Source organism: Mastigoproctus giganteus, chromosome 7, assembly GCF_048544385.1.
Source record: "Mastigoproctus giganteus isolate SK-2022 chromosome 7, ASM4854438v1, whole genome shotgun sequence".
Taxonomy (NCBI): domain Eukaryota; kingdom Metazoa; phylum Arthropoda; class Arachnida; order Uropygi; family Thelyphonidae; genus Mastigoproctus; species Mastigoproctus giganteus.
In genome coordinates, this window is record NC_143581.1 from 92,834,863 (window position 1) to 92,851,998 (window position 17,136).

Genomic DNA, 17,136 nt, shown 5'->3' on the forward strand with positions numbered 1-17,136 from the left:
GATTCCGACTTCGAGCCATCTGTGTAAACTGGCGTGAAGTCAGAATGTTCAGCTCGGTGTGCTGAAAAAAGCTGCAGGTAGACCGACGGTGGAGTGTCCGACTTTCCCCAATTTCTAAGGGACAAGTCACATGCCGGGACATGAGCATGCCAGGGTGGAAAGGGTTGCTTTGGTGTTTGGGCAACCTTGTCTACCTTGATATTAAGTTCTTTGAGTAGCTCTTGGAGACGAATACCAAAAGGACGATTGGCAGTCTTACGGGTATTGTATAAATTTTCCCATCGTGGCTCAAAAATGAATGGCCACGTAGGATGGTCTGGCAGGGATTTCAGTTTTAAAGCGTACTTTAAAGATAACTGCTTACGTCGAAGCGATAACGGTGGTTCGTTTGCTTCGACGTATAAGCTGGACAGGAGATGTGCGATATGCTCCAGTAGCAATACGTAGGGCCTGATGATGGACAGGGTCCAGCCACCGCAGGTCTCTGGCTGAGGAATATACCTGGGACCCATAATCTAGTTTGGATCGCACAAGTGCACGGTAAAGCCGAAGAAGGGTACATCGGTCTGCTCCCCAAGATGTAGAGGAGAGCGAGCGGAGAATATTAAGCCCACGTGTGCACTTTGTGCGGAGTTGACGAATATGATCCAAAAAGGGTAATTTCCTATCGAATATGAGTTTCGATATATGAGTTTTCCCAAGAATTTTGTGTTCGCTGCTACTAGAATAGCATTTTGTCCGAGCCTTAATTCAGGTTCAGGATGAAGATTACGCTTGCGACAAAAGTGTACGCAAACGGTCTTCTCCAGCAAGAACCTGAAGCCATTAGCAAGTGCCCAGGAATTCAGACTATCAATGGCTTTCTGCAGTTGTCTTTCAATAACCCTCATGTTGCACGACTGGCAAAAAATGCTAAAGTCATCAACATAGAGGGCACTGTTTACAGTTGGAGGAAGTTGTTCTGTGATGAAATTTATTTTGATGGCAAAAAGCATGACACTTAATACTGATCCTTGTGGTACTCCCTCCTCTTGGCTAAAGGAGCGAGAGAGTGAGGATCCCACACGAACTTGGAACGATCGATTGGCTAAAAAGTTTTGAATAAAAAAGGGCAGATGACCTCTTGGGCCTAGGCTATGTAAATCTTTTAAAATGCCAAATCTCCAAGTTGTGTCATACGCTTTCTCCATGTCAAAGAACACCGACACCAAGTGTTCGCGTTTTAGGAAAGCATCGTGGATGGATGCTTCCAATCTAATAAGATGGTCCAAAGTGGACCGGTTCCTTCGGAAGCCGCACTGGATGCTGGAGAGAAGGTCATTTGATTCTAAATACCATATTAAACGAGAATTGACCATTCTCTCCAGGATTTTGCACAGACAGCTAGTCAGAGCAATAGGACGATAATTGGTGGTGACTTTTGGATCCTTTCCTGGCTTAGGGAAGGCAAGAACGATTGCCTTTCGCCAGGAGTCCGGAAACTGCCCTTCAGTAAAGATTCTGTTATACAGAAGGAGCAGACAATCCATAGATTTTGGTGAAAGATGTTTAATCATTTCATAATGGATGCCATCTGGTCCAACAGCACTTGCTTTGGAAAGAGTGAGGGCTCTTTTCAGTTCCTCTATAGTGAATGCCCCGTTGTAGGGATAGAGGCCCTTGGTCTTAAAATTAAGTGCTTGTTTTTCTAGTTTATGTTTCAGGACCAGGAACTCTGGGGAATACGAAGATGTTGCAGAGATGTTAGAGAATGTTTCCCCAAGAGAATTAGCTATTGCAGTTGGATCTGCAATAGCGCATCCATTATAATCTAGGATTGAAGAAGGGTGGGGTGTATATTTTCCCTTCATTTTCCGGATTTTATCCCAGACTACCTTAGAGTTGGTAGACTGGTTAATAGATGATGTAAACCGGATCCATGATTCCTTTTGACTCTGATGGCGGATATATCGTGCACTTTTAAAGGTTATAAGGTTGGTCGTGGTGGGATATCGGCGGAATATCCCCCACGCTTTGTTTTGAGCCTTTTTTGCTGCTGTGCATTGTGAATTCCACCAAGGTTTAGGAAATGGTGGAAACCGGGCAGATGTTTTTGGAACAGCATTCGCAGCTGCTTGGACAGTATTTTCTGTGATGTACTTAACTGCATAATTGATAGACTCTTGACTGACTGTGCTAAGATCAAAATTTGCCTGATGTTGGAAGGCAGTCCAGTCAGCCTGATCAATCTTCCACCGTGGTAACCTAAAAGGAAGACATGGTCTCCCACTGTGTAACAAGGTTATCATGGGGAAGTGATCGTTTCCGTATGGATTCTCCTCCACTTCCCAAGTGAGTGAAGGGAGTAGAGAAGGGGAGCAGATAGAGAGAACAATGGCAGAAAAAGTACGGGTAGGCATGTGGAAGAAGGTGTTTGTTCCAGTATTTAGAAGGGAAAGGTCATTGTCATTGAGCATACGCTCTATGACTCGTCCCCTTCCAGGGTAGAAGTAACTCTTGGTAAGAGTTACTTCTACCCTCTTGGTAGAAGTCTCTTGGTAAGAGGATCCCTTCATTCCCCTCACCAATCTTGTTGCTCTTCTCTGTATACGCTCAAGTAAATCTACATCCTTCCTAAAATGAGGCCTCCAGACCTGTAAGCAGTACTCAAGGCATGCCGTGGCCTGACCATTGCCTTATACAGAGGGACAATCACCTCCTTCTCCCTGCTAGGAAAATTCCTAAATTCCTATATATCATTGACAAAACACCATGACCTGCCCTGGCAGCCTGTCTGCATTGTTCAGAAAACTTCATATCTGACTGCACAATTACTCCCAGGTCTTTTTCATTTTCTACCACCTTAAGTGTAGTACCACAGAGTTGGTACGTTCCTCTGAGGTTACTTCTACCCATTTGCAGTATTTTGCATTTTTCAAGGTTAAACTTCAGTTGCCACTTCTTAGCCCATCTGCTCAAATTAACTAGATCCTGTTGCAGTAGCACACACTGCCATTACTGTCATTAACAACCCTGCCAACCTTTGTATCATCTGCAAACTTCGACATTAAGCCTGATATACCTTCATCAATATCATTGATAAATGTACAAAACAACAGTGGACCCAACACCGAACTCTGTGTGAGTCCACTAATAACATTAGTCCACGAAGAGCAAAACCCATTAATTACCACCCTCTGTCTTCTCCCACTTAACCATTCTGCTCTAATTTGTACAATAGCCTTCCGTGTGCAGCAGTGTCAAAAGCTTTCCTGAAATCCAAATATATGATATCACAATTATTTTTTGCATCCAGTTCCTTTGTAACCACATCATAATATCCTATCAAATTTGTCAGACAAGACTTTCCCTTAACAAACCCATGCTGTATCTGAATTATTGCTGCAGTCTTGTCTAGATGATCCTGCAATGCATCTTTAACCAGTGACTCCATTATTTTACCCAGAACAGAAGTTAAACTAACTGGTCTGTAATTACCCGTGTCACCCTTCGATCCCCCTTTGTGAATTGGGGATACATTTGCACAAAAGCTGTTTACTTGAGTTGTCCTTTATTAATCATAGATCCTGATTTCTGCTACAATATTCTGTTCAAACATACAATTTTTGTTTGTAACATGGAGCATTCATATTGGTTGGTGTAAAGGCCAACGACTTGTCCAGAACATCAATATAGGATGCAACATTCGTAGTTCCATTTATTGTGGCCAGAGGACCTAGTCATACCACCCCTCATCCTTTCAACTTAACAGTTTGGACAAATCACTGTGAAAATTTGATTATCATTAGTGATTCTTCATGCATTAAGAATCTACAGATAAAGGAACCACTAGGTGGCAGTGATCACAGTGTGCTGAACCGGGATTTACTCAAAGAGGTAACTACCATCAGGGATAAAGGGAAGGATTTTTGCTTTCATAAAGGCGATGACGATGGACTGAGACAGTGTTTAAATTCTATACAGTGGGACCAACTGATGATGTTACCAACAGCAAATTCAAAATGGGAAGCATTCAAAGAACTTATCTTGGAAGCTACTAGGCTTTACATACCAACTAAGAAATATTGTTCAAGGTTTAGGCCTAAATGGATGTCAGATGAATTAATGAGACATTTGGCAGAGAAGAAAAATGCATGGGATACATACAAATTAACACGTGACACAGAAGCCTATGATAGATAGAACTTGATCTGTAACCAAGTTACAAAGGAGGTTAGGTAGGCAAAAGCAGATTACGAGAAATCCTTGGAAAGGGATGCAAAAAAAACAGCAAAGAGTTCTTTACTTATGTAAACTCTAGAAGGAAGGGGAAGAATCAGATAACTAACAAACTAAATGAATATTTTGCATCGACATTCACACATGAGGAGTTATTCAGCGAGGGGAATGCCAGAGGTGTATACAACTCTGGCAGTAAGCTAGATAATCTTGTAAAAACTGAGAGTAAACCTATGTTGAAGATAAACATAGGAAAGGCACCTGGGATGGATGGGATCTATCCAGTTATATTAAAGGAGGCAGCAAAGAAAGTAAGCAAACCCTTAGCCATAATTATGAGAGCTTCCTTGGACTCAGGGGAGGTACCCATAGACTGGATATGTGCAAATGTGACCCCAATTCACAAAGGAGGATCAAAGGCTGACAGAAGTAATTATAGACCTGTGAGTTTAACTTCTGTTTCAGGAAAATTAATGGAGGCACTGGTTAAAGAAGCACTGCAGCATCATCTAGACAAGACTTCAGTTATAGCTCAGACACAGCATGGTTTTGTTAAAGGGAAAGTCTTGCCTGACCAATTTGATTGGATACTATGATGCAGTCACAAAAGAACTGGATGCAGGGAATTACTTTGATATTATATACTTGGATCTTAGAAAGGCTTTTGATACTGTTGCACAAATTGGGCAGTGTGGCATTGGAGGCAAATCGCTGCTATGAATAAAGGGGTGGTTGAGGGGGAGAAGACAGAGAGCGGTAATCAATGGACACTGCTCATTGTGGACTAATGTTATTAGTGGAGTCCCTCAGGGTTCAGTGTTGGGTCCATCATTATTTTCTGTATTTATAAATGATATTGATGATGTGGTATATCAAGCTTAATGTCCAAGTTTGCAGACGATACAAAGGTTGGCAGGGTTGTTAAGGACACTACTGATGCTATGGTGCTGCAACAGGATCTGGAAAGGTTGAGCAGATGGGCTGAGAGGTGGCAAATGAAGTTTTTTTTCCATTCCAATGAACAATTTGTCTTGCACATGTACATTACTTTCTACAATCATTGAAAGGCCCATACCTATCACAGGAGAAGCAACATCAGGTATTTTCAAGGTGCAACAGTTGTTTGAGTGATATGTGCTGAGCAATCCAATACATATGTAGTACTTTACATTTGTCAATTAACATTGACAAATGTAAAGTACTACATATGGGAAACAGCAACCGCAGGGCAACGTATCAACTCTGTGGTACTACACTGACAGTAGTAGAGAATGAAAAGGACCTGGGGGTAATTGTGCAGACAGATATGAAGTTCTCTGAGCAGTGCAGATAAGCTGCAAGAGTAGCTCATGGTGTCTTGTCAATGATATGCAGGAATAAGGAGGTGATTATTCCCTTGTATAAGGCAATGGTCAGGCCACACCTTGAGTACTGTATACAGGTCTGGAGGCCTCATTTCAAGAAGGATGTAGAGCTGCTGGAATGAGTACAGAGAAGGGCAACAAGATTAGTGAATAGAACAAAGGGTTGCTCTTACAAAGAAAGGCTTAAGTTCTGCAAATTACAATATCTGGAGACTAGGCACCGGCGAGGTGATCTGAGAGAGGTGTATAAAGCCTTGAATGGTTTGAGCATGCTCAATGCCGATGGGATTCTTCCTCTTGCTCAGAATAATCACCTGAGAGGGCATAAATTCAGATTGAGGAAAGATAGATGTAGGATAGATGTGCGGAAATTTGCCTTTAGCCAGCGGGTAGTTGGTTGGTGGAACAGACTTCCATCCCCTGTTGTGAAAGTTGATTGCCTAAATAAATTTAAGGCTCAGCTGGACAGGTATTTCGAACAAACAGAGGGGTGAAGCGGAAGTGTTTTTTTTGGGTGATGCTGCATGAGCTTGCTTTCTTGCATCATATGCCTCTAGTAATGCTAAAATAAGTATTTTCCAGATATCATTATTCATAAATCCACACAACCAACTTTACCTGATCTGCAGCTCTCTCTCTCTCTCTCTGTATTAATAATGTGCCATTCAAATCATTAACACTGGCAAGTGAACTAGCTGTTTATATTTTGGTTCAGCAGGTATAGGGAAAAATAAAGATCATGTATTTAGAAAGTAAGGGAGAAAACCATCTTCACAAAATTGCAGGTCTGCTTATGGCTTACAGATCTAAAACTGTTTCAGTAGTCTCTTATTTGAACTCCAAATCATTATTTTGTTGCTAATTAGAGATTCAAACTGAGATATGGATGCGGTCAAAGGGTACTATGACATAGTTAGTTATTATTATTCAAGTTGTATTCAAGTTTTCCATTCCAATGAACAATTTGTCTTGCACATGTACATTACTTTCTACAATCATTGCAAGGCCCATACCTATCACAGGAGAAGCAACATCAGGTATTTTCAAGGTGCAACAGTTGTTTGAGTGATATGTGCTGAGCAATCCAATACATTTGAAAAGATAGTGATTTCTGTTTTCACTATGAGATATACATATGCAAAAACTGGAAATGTACAAAGATGAGATCTCGGTATTATTATTATAAATTGACAGTTTCATATAAAAGACTGTGTGTTGTTTGGATTTTTGAAGCATTATTCAATAAGAAGCAGTCAAAACTAGATGATGTCTAACGAATATCCACAAGCTGAAAAATGTTAAGGAAGCTAATGTTTAAAAGCATACTGTACCGTTTAACAATCCTATGGCTGTATTTTGCCAATGAAATTTAATTTCTAGTGCAGTGTGAACTGAAAAATTTCCAGCTTTTTGAAGGTCAAAAGTTGGCTGCTCTATAAATATAAAACAAAAAATTAGTAATATATGGATAAGGACTTTGACTGAGGTAATACCATTATTATTTTAAAAATTTCTCATATCAATTTGAAATATTGTGCTTTATTATATTTGCATTACTGTCATATATTCTCTCTCCAGAATATAATTGAGGAAATATAAAAAGGTATTTCAATAAAGCAGCTTAACTGTCTATTAAACAGATTCATGCAACTGTCAGATAAAATCATAATCTGGTTCTCAATCCTCTTGTTGTTGTTGGGTTTAACGACACATAGGCTACTTGGGCCATATTGTATCTTTCTAATGATGAATATGAAATAATAACTATATTTTATGATATATTCCTATACGGTTTAGGAAAGTAAATAGTTCTTTTTTTATTAGGATCATCTCTCAGAATCTGCATTAAATTTATTGATGTCTGCATATTAGTAATTGATTTAAAAGTGTCTAAGCGGATGTTTTGAAAGTGGGGACAGTCCACTAACAAATGGCGAATGGTCAGTTGTACTTGACATGATGTACATTGGGGAGCGCTGTCATTAGTTAATAGATACAGGTGAGTGAGATGAGTATGCCCAATCCTGAGCCTTCCTAAAATTGTTTCTTCTCGTCTGCTTTTCTGGAAGGCCACAGCTTTGGTTCTGGTTTTATTTGGTATAATTTGTTTCCTGGATAACCTCGCCAGATTAGGGACCAGCTATTGTAACATGCTTTACGGATGATATGTTTATAATCAGTATATGGGGTTCAAAAAGTCTGCAAAAGAGTAGTATCTGGTTGTTTGGCTGCAAGATCTGCTCTTTCATTTCCTGCTATCCCAGAATGACCTGGAATCCAGCAGAATGTCACAGTTTTGTTTGACTCATTACACACAAGTAATTTAGAATGGATTTGTTTTATTACAGGGTGAGAGGAGTTGGTATTACTATTTATGGCATAGACAGCACTGAGCGAGTATATTAAGGAAGATGAAATTAGAAGTTGAGTAATGTGACCTAGAACCAAGTTAACAGCATAAAGCTCAGCAGTGAAGATACTGCATTCTACAGGTAATGAGACAGAAGTGGTGAAAGATGGAAAGATTGCCGCAGCGCCTACTTGGGTCTCAGTTTTTGATCTGTCTGTATAGATCTTACAGGCCTGTGAATTAGAAGCAGAATGAGTTTCATGTAACTGTGCGATATTGAAGGGAGACAAGGTGTTCTTTCCCCACTGTTGGAAATAGTCATCGTAAATTGCAGGGATATTTGTCCACGGTGAATCAGGCAGTGTTATGTCCTGATATATATTGCCGATTTCAATATTCCACGTTTCAGTTAGTTCTTTAAGTCTAAGTGCAGCAGGTCTGTTTTCATTTGGTTTACTGTTGTAAAATGAGTCCCATTCGGTATTGTACAGACATCTCCAATTAGGGTGAGAGGGAAGATTGTGGATTTTTGCGGCATATATTAAAAGCAATGTTTTCCTCCGAAGATGTAAGGGAGGTTCGTGGGCTTCAATGTAAAGGCTCTGGACTGGTGAGGTTCTGAGAGTCCCTAGAGAAATTCGAAGGGCACTGTGCTGGATAGTATTTAATCGCTCTAAAGTACTCTTCCTTGCAGAGTCATACACTGGAGAACTATAGTCCAAACGGGACCTGATGAGAGCTCTATAAATATGGATAAGCATATGCCGATCAGCGCCCCATGACATACACCAAAGGATATTCAATTTCTTCAAGCAGATAGTTCAAAGATAGGCCACATGTGCTTGAAAGTTCAGTTTTCTATCTAGTATCAGGTCAAGAAAGCGGACAGTGTTAACCAGAGGAACCGACGCATTTTTTATCTTTAACTCAGGATCAGGATGAAATGACCGGAGTTTGCAGAAATTAATAAATAATTTGTAACTGTCTTTCGATAGTATTCATATTTTGTGATTGGCACGATATGGTGAGGTCATCTGCATACATATACAGGGTGATTCACTACCAGTGCGACAAACTTGCAGAAGGTGTAGGGGGCACAAAGACGAATCGGAATCACATAGCAATGCAGGGTCTGAAATGTCTTCATCATGTGGTAGAGGACGTTGAACGGGAGGTTGCGTGAACAGCGATCCCGCTGGAAGCCAACATTTGCGAACCAGTTCCCGAGGCAGAAGGATGGACGAGTATTCAAACGTTGAACTGGCTGACATGCACCTCGCGTATGGAGCTGCGGACTGTAATGGGCGCGCCGCTCTGCGCTTGTACTAGGAACGTTTCCCGCACAGGAGTGCTCCTCGTCATACGATTTTCGCACATGTGCACAGAATGTTACATGAGACCGGTTGTTTCACAAGAGGTACCATGAATCGAGAGCGAACGACGAGGACGCCAGACAATGAGGAGAACGACCTACGTCTTGCAGAAGGCAATCCGAGTACAAGTACTCGAGCGATAGGCCAACGATTGGGTATTTCCCAATCCACTGTATGGAGGATACTGTTAACAAACCAAATGAGTCGTACCATCTACAATGCGTCCAATCATTGGAGCCTGTGGATTATCCACTCTGGAGAATTTTTGCTACTTGGTTTCTTCAACAGAAACGGTTTGCAAATGCTGACTTCCAGCGGGATCGCTGTTCACGCGACCTCCCGTTCAACGTCCTCTACCACATGATGAAGACATTTCAGACCCTGCATTGCTATGTGATTCCGATTCGTCTTTGTGCCCCTACACCTCCTGCAAGTTTGTCGCACTGGTAGGAAATCACCCTGTATACTTCAATAGTTTTTGGAAGATCTTCCAATATATTGTTGATCCTAATTGCAAATAGGGTTGGACTCAGTATGGAACCCTGTGGGACACCCTCTTCTTGAATGTGAGATTTTGATAGGAAGTTTTGATATCTGACTTGAAAGGTACGTAACTTTAAAAAGTTCTGAACAATTTGAGGGAGATAGCCTCTGAACCCTAACTGATGCATATCTTTGATAATACCATGACGCCATGTGGTGTCAAATGCTTTCTGAATATCCATGTTGCCCATAACTAAATGTTGTCTCCTGATGAAGGTGTTACTGTATGTTGGATTCAATTTTGACAAGTAAATCTAGGGTGGACCTGTTTTTGCGGAAGCTATATTAGTGATCAGAAAGCAGATTTTGGGAGACTAGAATCCAGGTGAACCTCTTATGCACCATCCTTTTGAAGATCTTGACCAAACAGCTTGTCAATGATACTGGTCTGTAATTTTGAACTAGAGAGTTATCTTTTCCCGGTTTTGGTATTGCACAAATATAGGAATGACGCCATGAGAGAGGATATGTATTTTCTGAGAGGATCCTGTTATAAAATAGCAATAGTGTGTACAGATCAGCTTCATACAGATGTTTAAGCATTCTGTAGTGAATGCTGTCTGGTCCTGCTGCACTATTTGGAGATTTACTCAAGGATTCTTTGAGTTCAGCTATAGTAAAGGGCTTGTTATATGGAAGTGGAAGATTGGTTGAAAATTCAATTTTTTACATTCTTCATTAGTTTTAATTCTCTGAAAAGCAGTCACATAAGTGGTAGAGGCTGAAGTATTATAGAAAGATTCTGCTAAAGCATTTTCAATGTTAGTAGGAGAGGATAGGTCCTGCCCATTCCACTGTATTATTGGAGACTGTAACCGTAGAAATTTTCCATTGAGAGCTTTTATTTTTTTCAAGATAATCCAAGTGTCAGTATTTTTGTTAATAGTTGAGGCAAAGTTAATCCAGGAGTCACGTTTTGCTTTTTTTCTAATTTGTCTTGCTTTGGCTCTCAGTTTTTTGAAAACTATAAGGTTGGCAGTAGTGGGGAATTTGCGAAATTGGTTCCAAGCACGGTTTTTTTTCTACTTTCGCTATGGTAGTGAAAGGAGAGTAGTTTGGCCGTCGTCCAGTGTGGACGCACGTTTTCCGCGCTCCTGGGTTTCGTCTCTGAATATGTGTTTACAGTGCCTGTTAGTTAATGAAAAGTGTACTAATTAGAAGAATTACTACAGTGGATCTCAGGGTGAGAAACTTTTGCTCTTTTACTGGGAACTTTGCAGGTTATTTGCGTTTTCTATCTGTATCCTTTGTTGCCAGACCGTACTGGTCACCATGCGGCTGACAGCAGGGCTATAGAGAGGCACCAATTACACTGTGGTTGCCACGCAAATACCCTGCACTTGACTTGGGAGGCTCGTGTGACAATGGAATGTATACCCCCTGGTGTGACAAGAATGTGTCGCATTCCCCTCCGGCGCAGGACTTAGTGAGTAAATACATCTACTGTATTCCTTCAGTTGTGACCTTGACTGCCGCATTTCACTAATTGCGAATGTCCATCTAAAGGCACTATACAGAGTATTTGCACTTGACTGGGGAGGTGTCCCAATCAAAAATTGAAACTTTATTGTGGACTTAAATGCAAGGAACAATGATTCTAGTGTTTCCCCCCCCACCTGCCATAAACTCTCATGGACGGATTAAATCATCGTAACTACACCATTAGTGTAAAAACTGTGTTCACCATTATAACCTCCGTCATAGAAAACCCCAACAGAAATTAGTTTGATCTCTCAAAGACTAGTTTCACTCTCGGGCGTTCCCCCCCCCCCACCAAATTGTAACGGGGAAGTTAAAAACTTGAACTGAACGTTGTCAGGCAACAAATTTCGCCACGGACTCACGGTTGGCATCATTTGCTATCATCGCAAAGGCTCTTCCAGACGGAGAGGTCCTGAACTCGTTAATCCGCAACAGCCTCGATGATCCGAAGTCAGACACCAACTGGGACAAAATGAGTAATTCAAATCAGAAAATCACAGAACAAACTATGGACGAAGAAAAACTAACAAGAGGACATCACAAACAAGATCAAAACGACGAATTGCAAATAACAGAGCAAAGTGGAGACTGCAACGTTGCACTGCCACAGCCAACGCCCAAAAAGAAGTACAAGAAATACGCCACCCCGAAGTTGGGAAGGGAGACAGGATCTCAAGGCGAACATAAAGAACAACAAGATAAAGAGGATGTACGAACAGAAAACAACGAAGAAGCAAGCAAACAGCCTGAATCCCCAAACATTGACTCCAGGCTGCCGGAAGGCTCTGTGCTAGACCAGGTACTGGCCCTTCGGGTAGAGCTCGAAAACAAACTAAAAGAGTCAACGAACAGAATCACTGCGGCCCTCAGAGGCGAGATTGTGGGAATCTGGACTAAACTAGAAACAGTCCTCCACAAGGTCAACAGCGAGGCAGAAAAAAACGCGGCAAAATTAGAGGCCTACCTGGAATGTAGGGGCACACAAATGCAACAGCGCGCCCCTACCTACGCAAATGCGCTGAGGAACCCACCAACTATAATAAATATACCAGCTAAGGAACAACCAGAGAAAAAAACGCTACTCCCAACGCCTAACCTTGTAATATTAAGACCCAAAAACACCGAGGAAATTGGTACAAGTGACGAAATCAAAAACAAACTAATAAGCACTATGAAGGACGACTTCCAGCAAACAAGAATAAGAGGAATACGCAAACTAAGGAGCGTAGGACTCGTGATCGAAACCGAGTCAAAGCGAGAGATGCAAGAGATAATTGAAAACCCCAAGATTGCTGCCCTGGGCCTAACAGCTGAGCCACCAAAAAGAAAAGGTCCGGCGATAATAATTTATGACGTGGGCAAGGATGTCACACCTAACCAACTAGCGTCTGAGCTGTACCACAGGAACTTACAGAGCAAAATCCCGGGAAAGGACCCACAAGAAACAGTAATACCCAAATACTTCATACAAGCGAGAAACGGAATAAATAAAAATTGGGTAGTTGAGCTTACCCCGGAGGCCTGGAAGGTCCTGAAAGACCAAACAAGGGTTTTCATTGAATGGGGAAGCTACCGCTATCACGAACGAGTAATCATACCGAAATGCTACCGTTGCTGTAAGTTTGGCCACACGACACACACATGTGCGCAAACCACCCCAACATGTGGCCACTGTTCTGAAAAGGGCCACGATTTTAACGCCTGCCCCCACAAAGATAAGGAACCCACCTGCGTTAACTGCAAGACTATGAAATTAGACCACAAGCACTCACTTAGGGACCCGAAATGCCCTACATACCAACGAACCAAGACCTTATACCAAAGCAGGATCAACTATGGGAACGAGAATTAAAAATTATAACACAAATATGCTGAAAATAATCCAAATTAACGCACAGCGGGCCAGATCAGTGGTTGACCAGTTACGGACCAAAGCCGAAGATGAAAACTTGGATGTCATTATAGTCCAGGAACCGTATACACATCTAAAGCGGGTCGCAGGGTACCCACACAATTATAAGGTGATCCACACGGATGATGACACCCCATGGGCTGCCGTTCTGGTAAGAAACATCAACATCAGCGCAACTAAAATCACACAGCTGTGTACTCCATGGGCTGCTTGTGCACAACTTGGCACAGCATTAGGATCTCTATATGTCGTGGCACTCTACTGCAGACCGGGACAAGATATAGGCTTTGCAATCGACTATCTCCGATGCCTACAGGACACCCTACCAAATCAAAGAGTCATCATTGGAGCTGATGTCAACTGTCGCTCCCCGGCATGGCACAGCCTCACCCCAGACAGGCGAGGAACTCGAAATGGACAACTCTTAGAAGACTACCTTGCAGGATCCTATCTAACTGTTCTAAATCGACCCCACCATCTGCCAACATTTTCGAGCACCCTCTGGGAGGCCACAATTGATGTCTCCCTGGCCACCAGGAGTATGGCCGGACATGTGACTAATTGGAGGGTGGAGGAAGCATGGACCACCTCAGACCACCGGGCAATAACCTTTTCAGTTGAAAGACAACTAACAAGAATAACTCAAACAAACCAACCACAAATGAGATATGCAGTCGCAAATGCAGACTGGACACTATATAGAGAGTTGCTCACCACGGCAATTAAACACAATCTGGAAAACATAAACCCCCGGAGCGACCCGGATGACCTTCAGAGGGAAACTACAAAATTATTACTAAACATCAGTGATCGAGTGATAAAAAAAAAAAACCCAAAACCTGGCACAGTACCCTGGTGGACACCAGAAATTGCAGTACTACGATGACAAATGCAAAAAACAAGAAAAGACTTCCAGAGAGCTCGCAGAACCTGGCCCGAAGATGAGGTGGAGGTCTTGAGACAACATTACAGAGAAGCTAGGAACCGTTACACAGACACCATAAAAAAAAGTAAGAAGGGTTCTTGGGAGCGCCTAGTGTCTACTTCTGGAAACACCGACCCCTGGGGCATAGTCTACAAGGTGATAACCAATAAGCTTCCCAGGGGCGAGGTCATTAGTACTACCAGGACACTGGAGGGAAACCTAACGACCACTTGGGAGCAGTCAGTGGGCAACATACTGGACAAAATATTCAAGGAACCAGCAATATTAACCATGCAAGAACAACACGAAATTTGCAAGGAGAACGCAATCTATAACACCTCGACAATTGAACCCCCCTTCACCCTGGAAGAGCTCAGTGAGGCTGCCACCAAGATCAGAAATCGCAAATGCCCAGGACTGGACATGATCGAACCAGAGATCTTGAAGAAAACTGCAGAATTTGCACCGCACTTACTACTTACTCTCTACAACAGGTGCCTGGAAACAGGCAAATTCCCCACAGCATGGAAAACAGCAAACACCAAGTTGTTACTTAAAAATCCTAACAAAAAACCGGACTGCCCAGAGTCATATAGACCTATTGCACTGCTCTCAGTGGTCAGCAAACTATATGAAAGACTGCTGCACAAGCGAATCAAAAACCACTATGAGAGGACAAACCTGGCGGCTAGGAATCAGTTCGGATTTAAGCCGGGTTCCTCCACAGTGGATGCACTTGGAAACCTGCTTCGGAAGGCACAGGAATGCAGAAAAAAATACCTGCTAGTCATTTCAATTGATTTTGCTGGGGCGTTCGACTCACTTTGGTGGCCGAGCGTCCTAGCCAGACTAAGGGTGGCTGCAGTCCCTATCAACCTATACAAGGTAATGGAGGACTACTTATCTTGCAGGAAAGTAGAAATAAATGCCAACTACCAAAAAGTCACAAGATCTGTATACAGGGGCTGCCCGCAGGGGTCTGTCTTGGGGCCACTCCTTTGGAATATGGTTCTCGATGAGCTCCTGAACCTGGACCTGGGGCTGATCGGAGCCCAGGCCTTTGCAGACGACCTTATTCTTACCATTGAGGCTGACTCAAGAGCCCAACTGGAAACTACCGCAAACCAAGCTCTGCAGAAAATACAAAATTGGGCTACAAGAAACCAGTTAAAAATTTCACCGACGAAAACCACATCTATTCTACTAAAAGGAACCCTGCAAATACGGCGCCCACCCCAAATTAAAATAGAAGGTGTGACCATTAAACTTGCCAACCAAATGAAATATCTAGGAGTTATCCTAGACAAAAACTTATCCTTTCAACCTCACCTACAATATATAAGGACGAAGATAAGACGTTACTCGGCACTGGTGGCGAGGGTTACGAGAAAAGACTGGGGATTAAAAAAAACAGCACTAATGTTGTATTATAAGGCAACCTTCATCCCTGCGATAACTTATGCTGCTGCAGTGTGGTACAGCAAAACGACGCTTGCAGTCAATAGGAGAACTCTGGATACGATACAAAGGACCATTTTACTAACAACCACACGAGCATGCAGAACAGTAAGCACACCAGCGTTGCAGGTGCTTGCTGGAGCGCTCCCCCTCGATTTGGAGACTGTAAAAGCTGGCTTGCTCTTCCTGCATGCCAGGGGGGTTGCTGCCACCTTCCAGGATTTCATAATTGACCCAGCGAGTAGTACAAAAACAGAAAAAGTCCGATTACAGGCTTACCTACTTCGGGAGTGGCAACAAAGATGGACCGATACAACAAAAGGAGAAATCACAAGAAAATTCCTTCCCAACCTCAGCAAAATATATCCCAAGCAACCAGCCTGGTACTTTCCGGGGAAGCATTTGACTTCGCTCCTTACTGGTCATGGTCCCTTTAAGGAGAAGCTGCTCGGGTTCTGCCTTGTTGAGGACCCCAACTGCACATGTGGGGAGATCGAGAACTGGAACCACTTGGTCTACGACTGCCCAGAATACGAAGATCTCAGAGTCATCCTGATCACAAAGATACACTACCTTCCGAAAGGACTGGAATCCCACTTCATTGACACAGAAGAGAAATACAGAGCACTTTCTCAATATGCGCAGGACCTCTTCGAGAGGAGAAAACTGCTAATTACCATAAATCGTGTCTGAAGAAATATCACCACAAGTTAAACTGTACAAGACCATAAAATACTATCCAACAGAGTTACTACAGAGAAAAACCTTGAGACAAGTGAGTGAAAAACACAAGGACGGCGCTTACCCCATGAGCGACTGGACTGAAACCGGCTCAATATTGAAGAAAAGAGACTTAACGCAGCACAGCTGCCAAACGCCATTTGGCGAATTGAAGAGGGCACCCTAGCCTCCTTCATCTTTAATAACCATATCCCCGGTGGGGGGGGGAGACGGTCTTACTGTCTCATCCCCCTCTCACCATTCCCACTTTCCCTTCTGGTGGGGCATGGGCATGCCCCACTGTGACTTGGAGTTGCCTCCTCTCTCGACTCCATACTTCTGTCTTTTCCCCCCCAGACTTCAGTCTCCCCACCCACTCTACCTGCACATACGCAAGCGAATGCCCTACACATCGGAATTGATTTAATCATCTCCAAATTACGTTTTTCGCCCATACACTCGGCGTTTCAAAAATTTAGCGTTATTCCCCATAGAATTTACCAAAATAAAAAAAAAATAAAAAATATATATATATATATATATATATATCTTAGTTTATTTTTTAACTTTCATTTCCTCTTTTTATTTTATTATTTTTTTATTTTTTATTTTTATATATATATATATATTTTTTTTTAGGTCCTAGCCGCCGAAATCTCAGGAAATTAAGCGGCAGGACCTGCCAGAGTAAATCTTAGTCTACTGGTGTTTCCTGGTCTGCCTCCACGGGGCGAAAGTGGGGCAACGTTGGGCCTCAGTAGGGGTCCGGCGGCTAAACGACCAGATGAACA